At 41.5% G+C, this 15,783-nt stretch overlaps 1 non-coding gene across 1 annotated transcript; it reads left to right on the forward strand.

The window, feature by feature from the left end:
• Positions 1 to 731: 731 nt before the first annotated feature.
• On the forward strand, positions 732 to 803 carry TRNAC-GCA (transfer RNA cysteine (anticodon GCA)). The gene has a single exon. It is a non-coding gene; the product is annotated as a tRNA-Cys (tRNA).
• The last annotated feature ends 14,980 nt before the right edge of the window (positions 804 to 15,783 follow it).

Below are 15,783 nucleotides of genomic sequence, written 5' to 3' on the forward strand. Positions count from 1 at the left end.
AAATTCATAAAATTTCTAGAATATATATATTATACATACTATATATACACACATGTATACAAAAGCTTTTCTACTGTGCTTGGTAAAGGCTTGAGAAAGAACATCAAAAGAGACGGAGAAATTAGAAAACAAACTGAAATGGGAACACTGAATATGAAACAAACGATAAAAGATCATCACATAGTCCAGTTGTTTTTAAACATGGCTGTTCATTAAAAATACATCTGGAGCTTTAGAGAAGAACAACAATACCTGGGCATTTGTATTTTTCAAAAAATAACATAATTCGGATATGTATCTGGATTTTAAGAAGTGATTATAGTTTTTCTATTAAATGGTAGTTTTAGTGATCATTGAGAGTCCCTTGGACTACAAGGAGATTCAACCAGTCCATCCTAAAGGAAATCAGTCCTGAGTGTTCATTGGAAGGACTGATGTTGAAGCTGAAACTCCAATACTTAAGCCACCTAATGAGAAGAGCTGACTCATTTGCAAAGACCCTGATGCTGGGAAAGATTGAAGGCAGGAGGAGAAGGGGACAACATAGGATGAGATGGTTGGATGGCATCACCGACTCAATGGAGATGAGTTTGAGTAAGCTCCGGGAGTTGGTGATGGACAGGGAGGCCTGGTGTGCTCTGGTCCATGGGGTCACGAAGAGTCAGCAACTGAAGTGAACTGACCTTAGTGACAATTCTGTTATTTTCTGTTGACTAATCATGATATGGGCTTCCCTGGTGGCTCAGATGGTAAAGCGTCTGCCTGCAGTGCAGGTGATCCGGGTTCGATCCCTGGCTTGGGAAGATCCCCTGGTGAAGGAAATGGCAACCCACTCCAGTATTCTTGCCTGGAAAATTCCATGGACAGAGGAGCCTTGTAGGTACAGTCCATGGGGTCGCAAAGAGTCGGACACAACTGAGCGACTTCAGTTCAGTCATGATATAATATTTGTATTAAGCAAAAATGACAATAGTAGAAGACATTTATTGGTGTTTACAGTCAATAGCTAGACAAAAAAGATCATTACTATTGCAAGCCATAATGGAAACATGATTAACCCAACAATATAAAATAATTACATACAGTTTGAGGGGTTAAGTAGAGTGACGTAAGTGGGAGTGCACACATGCACATGTTCTCATCCACCCAGCCAGTCTATCTTGGTTCTTGCATTTAATCCATTTACACTTAAGGTAATTACCTTATCAATATGTATGGTCCTATTACCATTTTCTTAATCATTTTGGGTTTATTTTGTGTAGGTCTTTTCCTTCTCTTGTGTTTCCTGCTTAAAGAAGTTCCTCTAGCATTTGTTGTAAAGCTGGTTTGGTGGTACTGAATTGTGTTATCTTTTGCTTGTCTGTAAAGCTTTTGAGTTCTCTGTCAAATCTGAACAAGAGTGTTGATGGGTAGAGCATTCTTGGTTGTAGGTTCTTCCCTTTCATCACTTTAACTATATCATGCCATTCCCTTCTGGCTTGTAGAGTTTCTATTGAGAAATCAGCTGATAACTTTATGGGAGTTGCCTTGTATTTTGTCATTTTTCCCCTGTTGTTTTTAATATTTTATCTTTGTCTTTAGTTTTTGTCAGTTTGATTAGTATGTGTCTTGGTGTGTTCCTCTTTGGGTTTATCCTGCCTGGGAGACTCTGTGTTTCCTGGACTTGGTGGACTATTTCCTTTCCCATGTTAGGGGAGTTTTCAGCTATTCTCTTCAAATATTTTCTTAGGTCCTTTCTCTCTTCTCCTTATTGGACCCCTGTAATGCAAATCTTGGTGTGTTTAATGTTGCCCCAGAGGTCTCTTAGGCTGTCTTCATTTCTTTGTTTTGCAGCCATGATTTCCACCATTCTGTCCTCCAGGTCATTTACCCATGCTTCTATTTCAGTTATTCTGCTGTTGATTCCTTCTAGTGTATTATTCATCTGTTTGTCCTTTAGTTCTTGTACATCTTCGGTGAACGTTTCTTGAATCTTCGTCATTGTTTTCCTGATATCCTGGATCATCTTCACTATCATTATTCTGAATTATTTTCCTGGAAGGTTGTCTATCTCCACTTCATATAGTTTTTCTGGGGTTTTATCTTGTTCCTTCATTTGAGACATAATTTTCTGCTTTTTCATCCTAATTGACTTTCTGTAATGTGGTTTTTGTTCTAGCTGCTGTGGGATTGTGGTTCTTGCTTCTTCTGTCTGCCCTCTAATGGAGGAGGCTAAGAGGCTTGTGTAAGCTTCTTGATGGTGGGGACTGGTGGTGGGAAAAACTGGGTCTTGCTCAGGTGTGTAGAGCCATGCTCAGTAACGCTTTATCTATGGTGGGTAGGGTTGTGCTCTTTCCATGTTAGTTGTTTAGCCTGAGGTGACCAAGCCCTGGGATCTGTGGTGTCTACGGTAGGGGTTAGTGGTCCAGGACTGATGCTCCCAGTGTGCCTGTCCCCACTACGAGCCACTGCTGACCCATGACTCCACAACACACCCTTCAACAGTCACAAGTAGGTCTGGTTCAGTCTCCTGTGGGTCACTGCTCCTTTCCCCTGGGTCTTGGTGCAGACAAGATTTTATTTGTGTACACCTCCAAGAATGGAGTCTGTTTCCCCCAGTCCTGTGGAAATCCTGTAATCAGATCCCACTGGCCTTTAAAGTCAGATTTCCTGGGGAGTCCCAGTCCCTTTGTTGGATCCCCAGGCCGAGAAGCCTGACATGGGGCTCGGAACCTTCATAACAGTGGAAGAGCTTCTTTGGTATCATTGTTCTCCAGTTGGTGGGTTGCCCACCCGATGGGTATGGGATTTGGTTTTATTATGATTGCTTCTCTCCTACCATCTCTTCGCGACTTTGTCTTTGTCTTTGGGCTGTTTTTTGGGGGGTGGGTTCCAGTGTCCTCCTGCTGATGGTTGTTGAACACCTAGTTGCAATTTTGGTGTTCTAGCAGGAGGAGATGCGTGCACGTCCTTCTGCTCTGCCATCTTGAACCCACTCAGACTTAATTTTTAAAAGCTGAAGTGACTAGGGCCAGGGTTAGAACCACTGATTTAAAGGTATAAATAGGAATTTATTAGTAATTTAAAGCAGTGCTTCTCAACTTCATTGTGCATACAAATCACCTGGGATATTATTACACTGCATATTCTGATTGAAGAACTCTGAATGGATCTTAGACATAAAAGTAAGCTAAAACTAAACCTCTTAGAACCTAGAAGAAACCATAGTGTGAATCTTTGTGACCTTGTACAAGCAACCAATGGAAAATAAGTTGGACTTAATCAAACTTAAAAATTTTTGTGCTTAAAAGCTGATCAAGTGAAAAAAACCCACAGTATGGGTGGAAATATTTGCAAATTGTATATCTGGTAAGTCTCCAAGTTATAGAAAGAACTCTTATAACTCAACAATAAAAAGACAATTAAATGTGGACAAAGGATTAAAATATATGTTTCTCCAAAGACGATAAGCAAATGGGCAATAAGCACAGGAAAAGATTGTTGTTCAGTTGCTAAGTTATGTCTGACTCTGCGCTCCCATGGACTGAAGCCCGCCAGGTTCCTCTGTTGATGGGATTTTCCAGGCAAAAATATTGGAGTAGGTTGCCATTTCCTTTTCCAGGGATCTTCCCAACTTAGGGATCAAACCTGCATCTTCTAATTGGCAGGTGGATTCTTTACCATTGAGCCACCAGGGAAGCCCAATGAAAAGATGAGGAAAATGCAAATGAAAACAATGAGATGCCACTTCATATTCCATTAGGATGGCTGTAATCACAAAGAATAACAATTGTTGACTAGGATTGCTGGTGGGAATGTAAAATGGTGCAGCTCCTACTTGGAAAAGAGTTCAGCAGTTTCTTAAAAGGTTAAGCCATGGAGTTAGCATTTAATCTAAATTATCTGTGAACGAATGGATAAATAAACTGTGGTAGATCTGTACAGTGAGTACTGCCAATATTTATCAATAAAAGGGAATGAAATACTGATACATGCTGAATAAGGGACAAACATTTTTACAGAGGCCTTGGACAACGTGCTTGCTAGGTGGGATGGGAGAACTCAAGATTTTTCCCCTTACCCTCACTTCTAGAGCCCTAGTTACAAAAGGGGAAGATATATGTCCTGAGAGATTAATCCTCTATTTTCCTGTCATTCAACACTCTGTCCTCAGGGTATAATCAACTATCACACTGTGGCCTTTATTAAGGTTGAAAACCTACCAAATTCTCATTTTTTTGAGAAGGGAAGTTCAAGTTATAACCTCTGAGTGTTTTGCTTATTGCTGTAAAGGTGAATAGTATGTTCTCTCAATTATTTCAAATCTAGGCCTAAAAAACCTTGAAGGCAAGAATCTCTGATGAAGGAAAAGCCGTGCCTATCATCCAAGATCTGGCCTAGTCAGTACTAAAGGGGAGGCTTCTCTGTCCTGCTGAAAGTAGACAGTTTCACAGAACACCTACAATACAGCTCTATGACCATGATCAAGAAATTCTGTAATTGTTCCTGAACAAGACAATTCTGTAATCGTTTCTGAACCCAGAGGAAAACATGAAAATGACCAAATATCAAATTCCCTGGCAATTCAGTGGTTAGAACTCTGTGCTTTTACTGCCAAGGGTTCGAGTTCAGTCCCTGGTCAGGGAAAAATATCTATCTCCCTGTCCTGGCTAATGTACTTCTTTAAGAACAGCTTTAGGGACTTCCCTGGTGGTCCAGTGGTTAAGACTGCACTTTCAGTGCAAGGGGCTCTGATTCTATCCCTGCTTGGAACTAAGATCCCACATGCCACATAATAATAGTTTTAGCCTCATGTCATGCCTCTCACCTTTTCGAGATAGCCAGTCAACTTACTGAGATAGCCAATCAACCCACTCCCGGGGTCCAGCCCGGGTGGATCCAGGGAATGCGACAGCGTTGGCATGAGAAAAATTTATTGATTGATACAAGAAATATAAGATTAGATTAGGAAGAAATAGTGTAGTAGGAGAATTAAGTGGAGAAAGAGGGCTGAATAGCTTGGATTACGCAGAAGACCAATAAAATTCCAGACAAGGAACTTGCACCATCTACGTTGGGCCACTGGCGCTCGCTTGAATATCTAAGGGTGCCTCGCCTTAGGCTCCCTTTCCCGCGGGTCTTAACAGCCAGGGCAAGTAAGTAGACTTGGCGAGCCTCCGCGCCCCAGGTGGAAATTCAGCCTGAAATTAGAGTAAAGAGCAGAGGGAGAAAAGGGGAGAAAAGGAGAGAGAGACACACACACGGGGGAAACCAGTCCAGCGACTGGCTCCGTCCTCTATTGTTCAGAAGGCCTTTTATACTTTTGATAAAACATGGAGATCAATGGGTAACACAAAGTTATGCGGCGTTAGCAGTCCAGACTCTTATCAAAACCAGGCTGTTCTCTCTGCATACCTAATTGTATACACAAGTCTTAGGTAATTTACATCATCTTCCATCCAAAAGGGCCAATTAACATTTTATAGCCTTTTTTCTGATAAGGGTTTGTCAACCAGAAGACTTATTTGTGTTGATCTTCCCAATGTCTGGTGCCACTCTCAGAAAGCACTAAATAGTTACATTCTTACATAGCAAGGATACAGCAACTTATAACAAGTAGAGGGAGTACAGTGATTTACAGCAAAAGAGAAGCAATTACCTCAAAAGACTAGTGTTGCTAACATCAAAACTACTATGTATCTTTTTCTACATCCTGCTTACATTGAGTAACATCCTTCCAGGTGCCTAAAAGATAAAGAATGTGGAGGTCTGGCAGCAATCCTTGAGTCAACAGTGAAAACCCTCTACCAATATAATTTTTAACTCTTTAGAAAAGGCTCTGTATCTTTAAGATGCTTTTAAGCTTTGTGCCTCCTGCGGTTGGGGGGCTGTAAGCAATTCACAAGCTGTAAGAGGTCTGGGGAACCTGTTAGGCAGGCTAGAGAGCTATCAGAGGGGTTTAACTGAAACATCCCTTTCAAATGCAGAAGACTAAAGCCCTGAATTGACTTTTTCCAGAGAATATCAGAAAAAAGTGGAGAAGCAGAGCTCAAAAGCCGGCAGATGCTTATTATTGGGGGCGGGGAGGGGGGTGTGTGGGTGGGTGGATGCTCAGGAAATGCCAGGGGGAAAACCTGAGGTCTGATTAGCCTTGCCATCAGAGCTCTTGCCGCATGACCTTGTCATGGGTGGAATTCCTCACGCTGGCTCCTGGCATCTCACCCTTTTTTATTTTAATTAATTAATTAATTATTTATTTTTAAAATCAGGTGCAGTTCGGTCGCGAGATTCCGAATGCTCTGCTGAAGAATCTTGACAATACAGGGAAGAATGATTACAGAGGAGCAAGATTTAGAGCAAACTGAAAACAGTAGACAGAGTAGTTATTCCAGTAATGAAGTTAGAGAGGTGTGAAAAAGTCATTGGCTTCTCCTGGGCCGGAAAAATATAATCGGGAGTGTTCCAAGGTCTGAATCTGATTATGAAGTTTCCCTCAGTCTAAGCTAATATCTGAGCTGTTCCAAACACCTAAAACTTGATTTTTTAACATATTGGGCATTTGCACTTGTTGAGTCAATGATTGCTGCCATAGTAACAATATCAATAACGGTAACAGTTGTAACACAGCAAGACCATAATTATATCAATAAGTTGTTACAGTTACAGGCATCAGTTGTTACAGTTACACAGTGGACGTTTTTAAAACAACAGAAGAGCAAACATTATTTTGAGTTAAACAGGATGAAAGCATACATGGTTCACAAGACACTACATTAGGTCCATTTGTACATTGAGTTTTCCGGAATCCTTGGTGATAGAAAAACATAAGGAGAGGATAGACAAGCCAAAATAGAATAAATAGAGTCATTTTCTGGTTGGAGTTTGTGCCGCAGCAGCTGTCAGTCCCGCCGGGATCTCAAAGTTTATCTTGCCTCTCATGCCTGTGCAAGCGGCGGCCCTCGCCCGGCCCTCTGCTGAAACCATGGCGCTGCTAGGGGGCTGCGAGTGCAGCGCACTGCGTTCCGTCACTCAGGCTGACCCCGCCCGCGGCTCCCGGTGAGCGGCTGTTTTGATCGCCTGTTTTGCGCGGCGCCGCACGAGCGGCAGCAGTTTCCTTTTTCTTTTTTGTGGTGAATCAGCTGTCTGGGGGACTGCAACATGGCGAGTCAGGCTGTCCAGGATCCAAATTTGACGAATCTGCGTCCTGTGGAAAAAATACAAACACTTCCTCGACCGGCAGTTAATTTTGGGTCGGGATCTTTTTGTTATCTGGAGGAGATCTTTTCACTTTATCAACGGTTTTACATTTTACTGTTCCAGACGAATCAGCATTTAACTTATTATGAGAACATGTTGTAAAATCTGATGAGGGAAAATTATACTTAAATTCTCCTTTCTTAATATTTGAATTAACAAAGCACATGAGGGTAAATGATGCAATATTTGACCACAATAATTTCCTATAGCAATCTGCTAATCATCATCAAACATTTGAAAAGCATCAAGTTGTTTTCTGTTATATGGAATTACAATTTTTGATGACTCTTTACTAAACAATTTAATAAATCAGTATACTTGAATTAATCTTTATAATTAATATATCAGTTAATATATATATTGCAGCAATACAACAGGCACACAATCAATACCAGCCAACACAAACCAATGCATTGTAATAACACGTCACATACACACAGTATAATTATACAGTATATATAACATATGTTATCACAGCATGCCGATCTTTACCAATTAATATCAGCCACATACATACTATATTACTGCAATATACACATATATATAATTATACAGTATATATTCAATATGTATATATAGTATTCATTTAATTTATATGAATTAAGTATAGGTCTATAAATAGAATTAGGTATACTCCCCCCCCCCTTTTTTTTTTTGCACTGGGTAATTCCATCATTTTCTGCACATCAGTGCTCTACCAACACTACAACCATAAAGAACACAATTTCAAGTACTGTATTTTTTAGTTTGGGGAGATCACAGTCTACAGACTCATTTACTTATATTAGACAAGATTAACCCATTTAACTTACTGCAGTTTTTAAATGCACATAAAATACAGAAATTGATGCAATTAAAATCTTCAGGATCTTATTATTATTTATGCAAGTTTAATTACCGGTCCCCATAATCAATCACCAATGGTTATGGCTCAACTTAACTACACCAATTAATCAACCTTTTATATCCTTAAAGATATAAAGGTGAAAATTACAAGTGAAAATTACAATTTCTTATCGAAAGGTTTAGGGTTTTCCGAATTTAAATATTTGCTCTCCCTCCTTCTCTCACCTTAAGACATTTCAAATAAACTAAAAATAACCACATCTTGCCTGCAACATTTCTTAACAATCATTTGATGTATAAAATTTTAACTATGCCCCCAGTTATTTTGAGACACAAAAATGGCTGCCTACTAATCTGTCTTGTCACAAGTTAGAAATACTACATTTAAGAATTAACATGAGGATTTTAATTTTCTTCCAGTTTTTAGACATTCATGCCTTGTCGCTTTTGGATGTTACTGTAACATTGTTTGCAATCCTTTAAAACCTTAGACAGCAAAAAAGACACAGATGTGTATAACGGACTTTTGGACTCAGAGGGAGAGGGTGGGATGATTTGGGAGAATGGCATTCTAACATGTATACTATCATGTAAGAATCGAATCGCCAGTCTATGTCTGACGCAGGATACAGCATGCTTGGGGCTGGTGCATGGGGATGACCCAGAGAGATGTTATGGGGAGGGAGGTGGGAGGGGGGTTCATGTTTGGGAACGCATGTAAGAATTAAAGATTTTAAAATAAAAAATAAAAAATAAATAAATAAAACCTTAGTAATTTAAAACACTAGTAGGTATACCTTTATTATATTTTATTTATACCCATACTCAATCAGGCAAACTGTAATTAGGCAAATATAATATGTATTTATATCAATATATGAAGTATTGTTAATTGTACCGCCTATTGAGAACTAAGAAATTGAGAAATCCCTTTTCCAAGCAACTCCTATTTGAAACAGCATGTCCCTCCCCCATAGGGTAAAGGGGAGCGAAGGAACTACATAGAGTTAGGAAAGTTTCGCAGGTATCCTCAAATCGCCAGTCTACATTTTTGTAGTTTTAACTACTGTGGGGGCTTGAGGGCAAATGAAACAAAATTTGACTCCTGAAATCTATCAGGGCAACTTGCCAGATCATCACTATTCTGTAAAAGACTTGCAGTTGATCCTTATTGAATGGAATTACTATATTTACTACTTTTTTTCCAAAAAGTTCCATACTTCCTTTTTTTAAAAAATTAATTGTGCCACCAAGTTGGGATAAGATAAAACTATTTTTCTTGGGGTCATTGGTAGATGGAACCAATGGGCCTTCTTGTCACAAGCATCCTGTAGGTATACATTCTGTGGCAAGAATAATTTAATCTCCTCTTTTGGTAATATTAATCTTGATTAACTCATCATTTAAAGCCTAATTCACTTTAACAAAAGCCAACTCTGTCTTACTAATTAACCTTTTTCTAGAACCGGGATTAGGATTGTTTTTTAAGCAATCAAACAAAAGGCTTTAAATCTGCAGTAGTCAGTTTTAAATGTGGGCATATCTAATTAATATCCCCTAATAATTTTTGGAAATAATTTAAAGTTAGTAAACAATCTCTCTGCGGCTTCAAAGGGACATTATTAGTTTTTTAAAACTTTTGGCAGACCTAAATATAAGAAGCTAGTAAAGAGCTGTTACACAATATCTTTATAAGCTTTTCCAATGATCTTTCTATAACCCAAATCTAGTCTATAGCCTTTTAGATGAGAAGTAACCATTTAATCTTTGCTTGAATACTTCCAGCAACGGGGAGCTCACTACTCACCAAGGTTTTAAACTCTCTCTCACCTCTTCCTCTACAGCGTTCCCATCCTGCATACCACTTTCTCTAATCCCACCAACTCCTTTTCAGTAGTATGTGTTGGCCAGGAGCTGGGCTAGTCTCTCAGCAATATAAGAAACGTCTTGTCTATTGTCTAACAGCCATGACATTTTATATCCTTGAATTAAAAAATCTGTTAAAGGCCTAGAAGCTGCAATATTCTGCACCCAAAAAGCTAGATCTAGTTCCTCTGGGGCTTTTTTTGTCTGGTTTTTCTGTCTGGTAATAAGGTAAAAGCAAAAGCTGTGCTATTTTTTTATTTTTATTAATTGCACAGTTTTAGCAGGTGGCAAGATCAAAACTTCAATTTTTCAGTATAATCAGAATTTACTACACCAGGCACCACCGAAATTTTTTGAAAAGAAAGCGAGCTATTCCCTAGCACGAGTCTTATAATGTCCTAAGGCAGGGGGCTAGCCACTCCCGTTGGAATCTGAGCAACCGGCACATCAGGGGTTAATATTGTTGCCGTAGTGGAGCTGAGGTCTAGTCCTGAGCTGCTGTTGCTGCTGCTGCTAAGTCCTGGGGTTAACTGGCGCGGATTTTTGTCTCTGTATAGCAGGACCTTGCCGGCAAAAATGTCCCATTTGGCCACAAAGAGAAACATTTTGTATTTGTAAAATCCTTCTTATTACGATTATTTTTCTTTCCTTTTCTCTTTTTTTGTTTTCCTTTCTCTTTCGTCTTTTTTTTTTCCCTTGGGTGAGGCCCCTCCTGTTTCTGCAAGGAGCAGGCTCTGTTTTAAGAGCTCTTTTGCTCAAAAATATTTTCCCTATCCTTTTCAACCTTAAGCAATGTTCTGGGAGGCTTTGGATGTAAAGCGGGGAGTTCTTAAGCCCTGGGGAGGTGCAAGCAGAGGTTGTAGTGGTCGCCTTAAATAAGATTTTTTTTTTTTTTTTTAAGGTTTGGTTTGTGTAGAGGGGGAGGGGGCTCTCCAGGGCGCTCGGCCACTGCGTCCTGTAAGCACTCTCCTTCCTCGGGAGGAAGAGTACAGTCTCCCTCCTTTTCTTTGCCAATGGCAGAAAATATGATCTGCGTAGAAGGTGGAGACCCACTACCATTGACCACTATAGCCTCTCCAATAGGCTATCTAACTAACAGCCTCATGACAGGGGTCCAGAACATTTGTAATCATATTTTACAGAGCAAAAGCATCTACAGGAACTTTTTCTGGCTCATGCAAAGTATAATAAGTTTTTAGCTGTTTTCCTAGCTTCACACAAATATCTAAATTAACAGTACCGTCTTATGAAAACCAAGAACATTGCTCTTGTAACATTAGCCTTTTTACCTTTAATTTCTCTTTTGTTTAACAGTTACAAAATTACTTGTATAAAGAGGTGTCGTTGTTTTGAGTGATTGTTACCCGTGTCAGAAAATTAAGAGTTATAGAAAAGTCTGCCTTGACAAAAAGGTTTTACCTTAGCCAAGAGGGGGGGGAGGTTTCTTTTTAACCCTAAGATAGCAGGTTTCTTTCAACCTCTAGAGCACCAGGTTTCTCTTAAACGCTTCAACACTTCCCACTCCTCCTCACCCATCTATCCTACAGGGGGGTCCGCAGCACCCTGAGTGGGGTCCTAGCCATCCCGAACACTCAACACTGGGGGAGTACCCGAAAGTACTCCGGGGGGAGTGAATAAATCACTCTGGGGGGAGCAACAGAGAGTGCTCCAGAGGGAGCAACAGAGAGTGCTCCGGGGGGAGCAACAGAGAGTGCTCCGGGGGGAGCAACAGAGAGTGCTCCGGGGGGAGCAACAGAGAGTGCTCCGGGGGGAGCTTTTGCTCCGAGGAACCTACCTTCGAATAGCCTGTTCTGGGTGCCACTTGCTGGGGTCCAGCCCCGGTGGATCCAGGGAATTCGAAGGGTGGACGGCGTTGGCGTGAGAAAAACTTATTTATTGATTGATATAAGAAATATAAGATTAGATTAGGAAGAAATAGTGTAGTAGGAGAATTAAGTGGAGAAAGAGGGCTGAATAGCTTGGATTACGCAGAAGACCAATAAAATTCCAGACAAGGAACTTGCACCATCTACGTTGGGCCACTGGCGCTCGCTTGAATATCTAAGGGTGCCTCGCCTTAGGCTCCCTTTCCCGCGGGTCTTAACAGCCAGGGCAAGTAAGTAGACTTGGCGAGCCTCCGCGCCCCAGGTGGAAATTCAGCCTGAAATTAGAGTAAAGAGCAGAGGGAGAAAAGGGGAGAAAAGGAGAGAGAGAGACACACACACGGGGGAAACCAGTCCAGCGACTGGCTCCGTCCTCTATTGTTCAGAAGGCCTTTATACTTTTGATAAAACATGGAGATCAATGGGTAACACAAAGTTATGCGGCGTTAGCAGTCCAGACTCTTATCAAAACCAGGCTGTTCTCTCTGCATACCTAATTGTATACACAAGTCTTAGGTAATTTACATCATCTTCCATCCAAAAGGGCCAATTAACATTTTATAGCCTTTTTTCTGATAAGGGTTTGTCAACCAGAAGACTTATTTGTGTTGATCTTCCCAATGTCTGGTGCCACTCTCAGAAAGCACTAAATAGTTACATTCTTACATAGCAAGGATACAGCAACTTATAACAAGTAGAGGGAGTACAGTGATTTACAGCAAAAGAGAAGCAATTACCTCAAAAGTCTAGTGTTGCTAACATCAAAACTACTATGTATCTTTTTCTACATCCTGCTTACATTGAGTAACATCCTTCCAGGTGCCTAAAAGATAAAGAATGTGGAGGTCTGGCAGCAATCCTTGAGTCAACAGTGAAAACCCTCTACCAATATAATTTTTAACTCTTTAGAAAAGGCTCTGTATCTTTAAGATGCTTTTAAGCTTTGTGCCTCCTGCGGTTGGGGGGCTGTAAGCAATTCACAAGCTGTAAGAGGTCTGGGGAACCTGTTAGGCAGGCTAGAGAGCTATCAGAGGGGTTTAACTGAAACATCCCTTTCAAATGCAGAAGACTAAAGCCCTGAATTGACTTTTTCCAGAGAATATCAGAAAAGTGGAGAAGCAAAGCACAAAAGCCGGCAGATGCTTATTATTGGGGGCGGGGGGTGGGGGGAGGGTGGGTGGATGCTCAGGAAATGCCAGGGGGAAAACCTGAGGTCTGATTAGCCTTGCCATCAGAGCTCTTGCCGCATGACCTTGTCACGGGTGGAATTCCTCATGCTGGCTCCCGGCAACACACACTTGCTCACGGTATCCATTTAGAGAGAGCCCTGTTTCCTTGAACCTTCCCCCCAGTCACCTAACTTGCCCAAATTGTAGGTCCTTGTAACAGCTTACAGAGATATGCCCTCGTGGTTCTGAAGGTATGTGTTCTTCTTTATGCAGTGAGCAAAAAACCCAGCTTGTTTAATGCAGGTGTGTTCCTCATCACCTGGCAATGAGTTGTGGCTGCCCATTTTAGATAAAGCATGCATTTTCCACTTTGTCACAGTTCTCCACTCCTCACTGTCTCCCACATCCCACTGTAACTGTTTTTGTTAGGTCCTCTGATGCTGGGAGAGATTGGGGCAGGAGGAGAAGGGACGACCCAGGATGAGATGGCTGGATGGCATCACGGACTCGATGGACGGACGTGAGTCTGAATGAACTCCGGGAGATGGTGATGGACAGGGAAGCCTGCCGTGCTGCGATTCATGGGGTCGCAGAGAGTCGGACACGACTGAGCGACTGAACTGAACTAGGCATTCAAGTATGCAAATCCTGGTGGGGACTGTCATGATTTTGGGACCTTTCCCCTAGCACCAGCTGATTGGATCCTTGGTTAAGGTATGTGTTACTCATTATTAGGTCTGGGGTCCTCCTGAGTGATGGCCCCTGACTTCTCAACCTTCATTCCAAAGTGAAATTTAACTTCTACAGCAGGTAAGATACACTGCATGAGAGGAAAACACTGGAGGAATTAGATTATCCGGAAGGAAATCAGCAACAGGCTACATTTCACATGAGATTCTATAGGAGTTGAAACAATCCCCTATGTTGATGCCCAATGCAGCCTGTGGGCTGGATGTCTAATCAAATTATAATTCCTTGGTAATTGTTAGGCATTCATAACGCCCATAACAGTCAACATTCCAATCTCAGTAATTTTAAATTTACAGATTTGCTCTTCAGTGAAAGAACGAGGGCTTCCCAAGTGGCACTAGTAGTGAAGAACCCACCTGCCAGTGCAGGAGATATAAGAGACCTGGGTTCTATCCCTGAATCCGGGAAAGGGCATGGCAACCCACTTCAGTATTCTTGCCTGCAGAATCCCATGGACAGAGGAGGCTGGTGGGCTACAGTCTGTAGGGTCACAATGAGTCGTGCATGACTAAATGACTTAGCATGTACTCATGCACAAAGGGAGAATAAACTTACCTATTAGTTTCAGAAAATTAAAGTCCCTGGTCGATGGTATCTTTGAAGTCAGGCTGTTTTAATTTCTTGCTTCTTGCACTCCCATCCACTGAAAATTTTGCTCATCAGGTAATCTCTAGTGAAGCGCAGAATGTGAGCACTGAACCTCTGAAGACACCTGGTGACACCCTGTAGGTGACCCAGGGAGTCTGTGGCAGAAACCAGAACCAGAACCCAGCCTTTTCAGCATCCCAGTTCCTGAGCCTGCTTGCTGTACTGCAGGTCACCCTGTTATCCAGGACTTCAAGGATATCATCCCAGATGTTGCCTGATTTGACCTGACCAAGGCCTGGGAAGGTGGAAGGAGACTCTGGCAGGAATTAAGAAGGAAGACTATCAGAGCGCAAAGACTTAAGACTCAGCAGGGGTTCATAAGTTGCCACGCATTCAAGAAAGCAGAGGAATGGGTTTTCAACCTCTGACCTCAGATACCTGTGGATGACAAGATTATAAGAGCTAACATTTGTTGAGCCGTTAGCGTGTTGAGTTTTTATCTCAGCACTTTGCATGTGCTATATATTAGTTCCACAAGCTTATGAGGCAGGCAGCCACCCCATTTTATAGAAGAGAAAAATGTTTAGCCTGAGCTGACTCCAGTGGTGGGGAGTGGAGAGAGAGTCCTACCAGAGGAGATGGTAAGTGGCATTGCAGGACTGAGGAAATATTTGGTTGACATCTGTTTTTGCACCACTGCAAACGTTTTTTGCCTGTCCCTTCTTCCTGGGTGTTAGTGGCTGGGCAGGGGTGTGGGCAGGGCCAGGTGGGGAGCAGCTTGGGTGGGCGAGTTGTTTGAGCTTGCTGTGTCCCTGAGGGCCACCAGAGGGCAGTACTGGTTCACACCACAGCCTCCTTGCGACCATTCTTGGCAAGACTGGAGCTCTGATTCTCAGTCCTACCAGACTCCTTTTTTAGAAAAACAAAACTATTTTCTAATGCCCCCTTTACCATCTTGAAGTGAAATTGACTCCTCTGAAAAGGAGGGAAAAAAAGGAAAGTAATATGTAATAAACTGATGGGGTTCAGTAATATGATGCTTGGACATGGCTACTCTAGATGAACACCATTGAGCTAGTTTGATGCTTTGCCCATCAGATCACTGAGAATGAACAATTACAAATGCAGCTGGATATAGGTTGTTGTGTCTGACAGAAATTCACTCTGATTTTCTGAAAAGATAAGTCATTCTTAGTAAGGTTAAAAATAAAATAGGATACAAATGTCCCTTTATTGCATTCTTGGAAATTTCAGTGTGTATTAAAACTGCAAAGAACAAAACTGCTTTTACTTACGTATAAAACAGAGTTAGCTTCAGTGCTTCTTTAAACAGCCTTAGCCTTTTTCATTTGATCCTATGTGAAGGTTTGGCCTCCCCAGGTGGTGCTAGCAGTAAAGAATCTGCCTGCCAATGCAGGAGACGAAAGAGACACGGGTTTGATCCC

Source organism: Ovis aries, chromosome 2 (genome assembly GCF_016772045.2).
Source record: "Ovis aries strain OAR_USU_Benz2616 breed Rambouillet chromosome 2, ARS-UI_Ramb_v3.0, whole genome shotgun sequence".
Taxonomy (NCBI): Eukaryota; Metazoa; Chordata; class Mammalia; order Artiodactyla; family Bovidae; genus Ovis; species Ovis aries.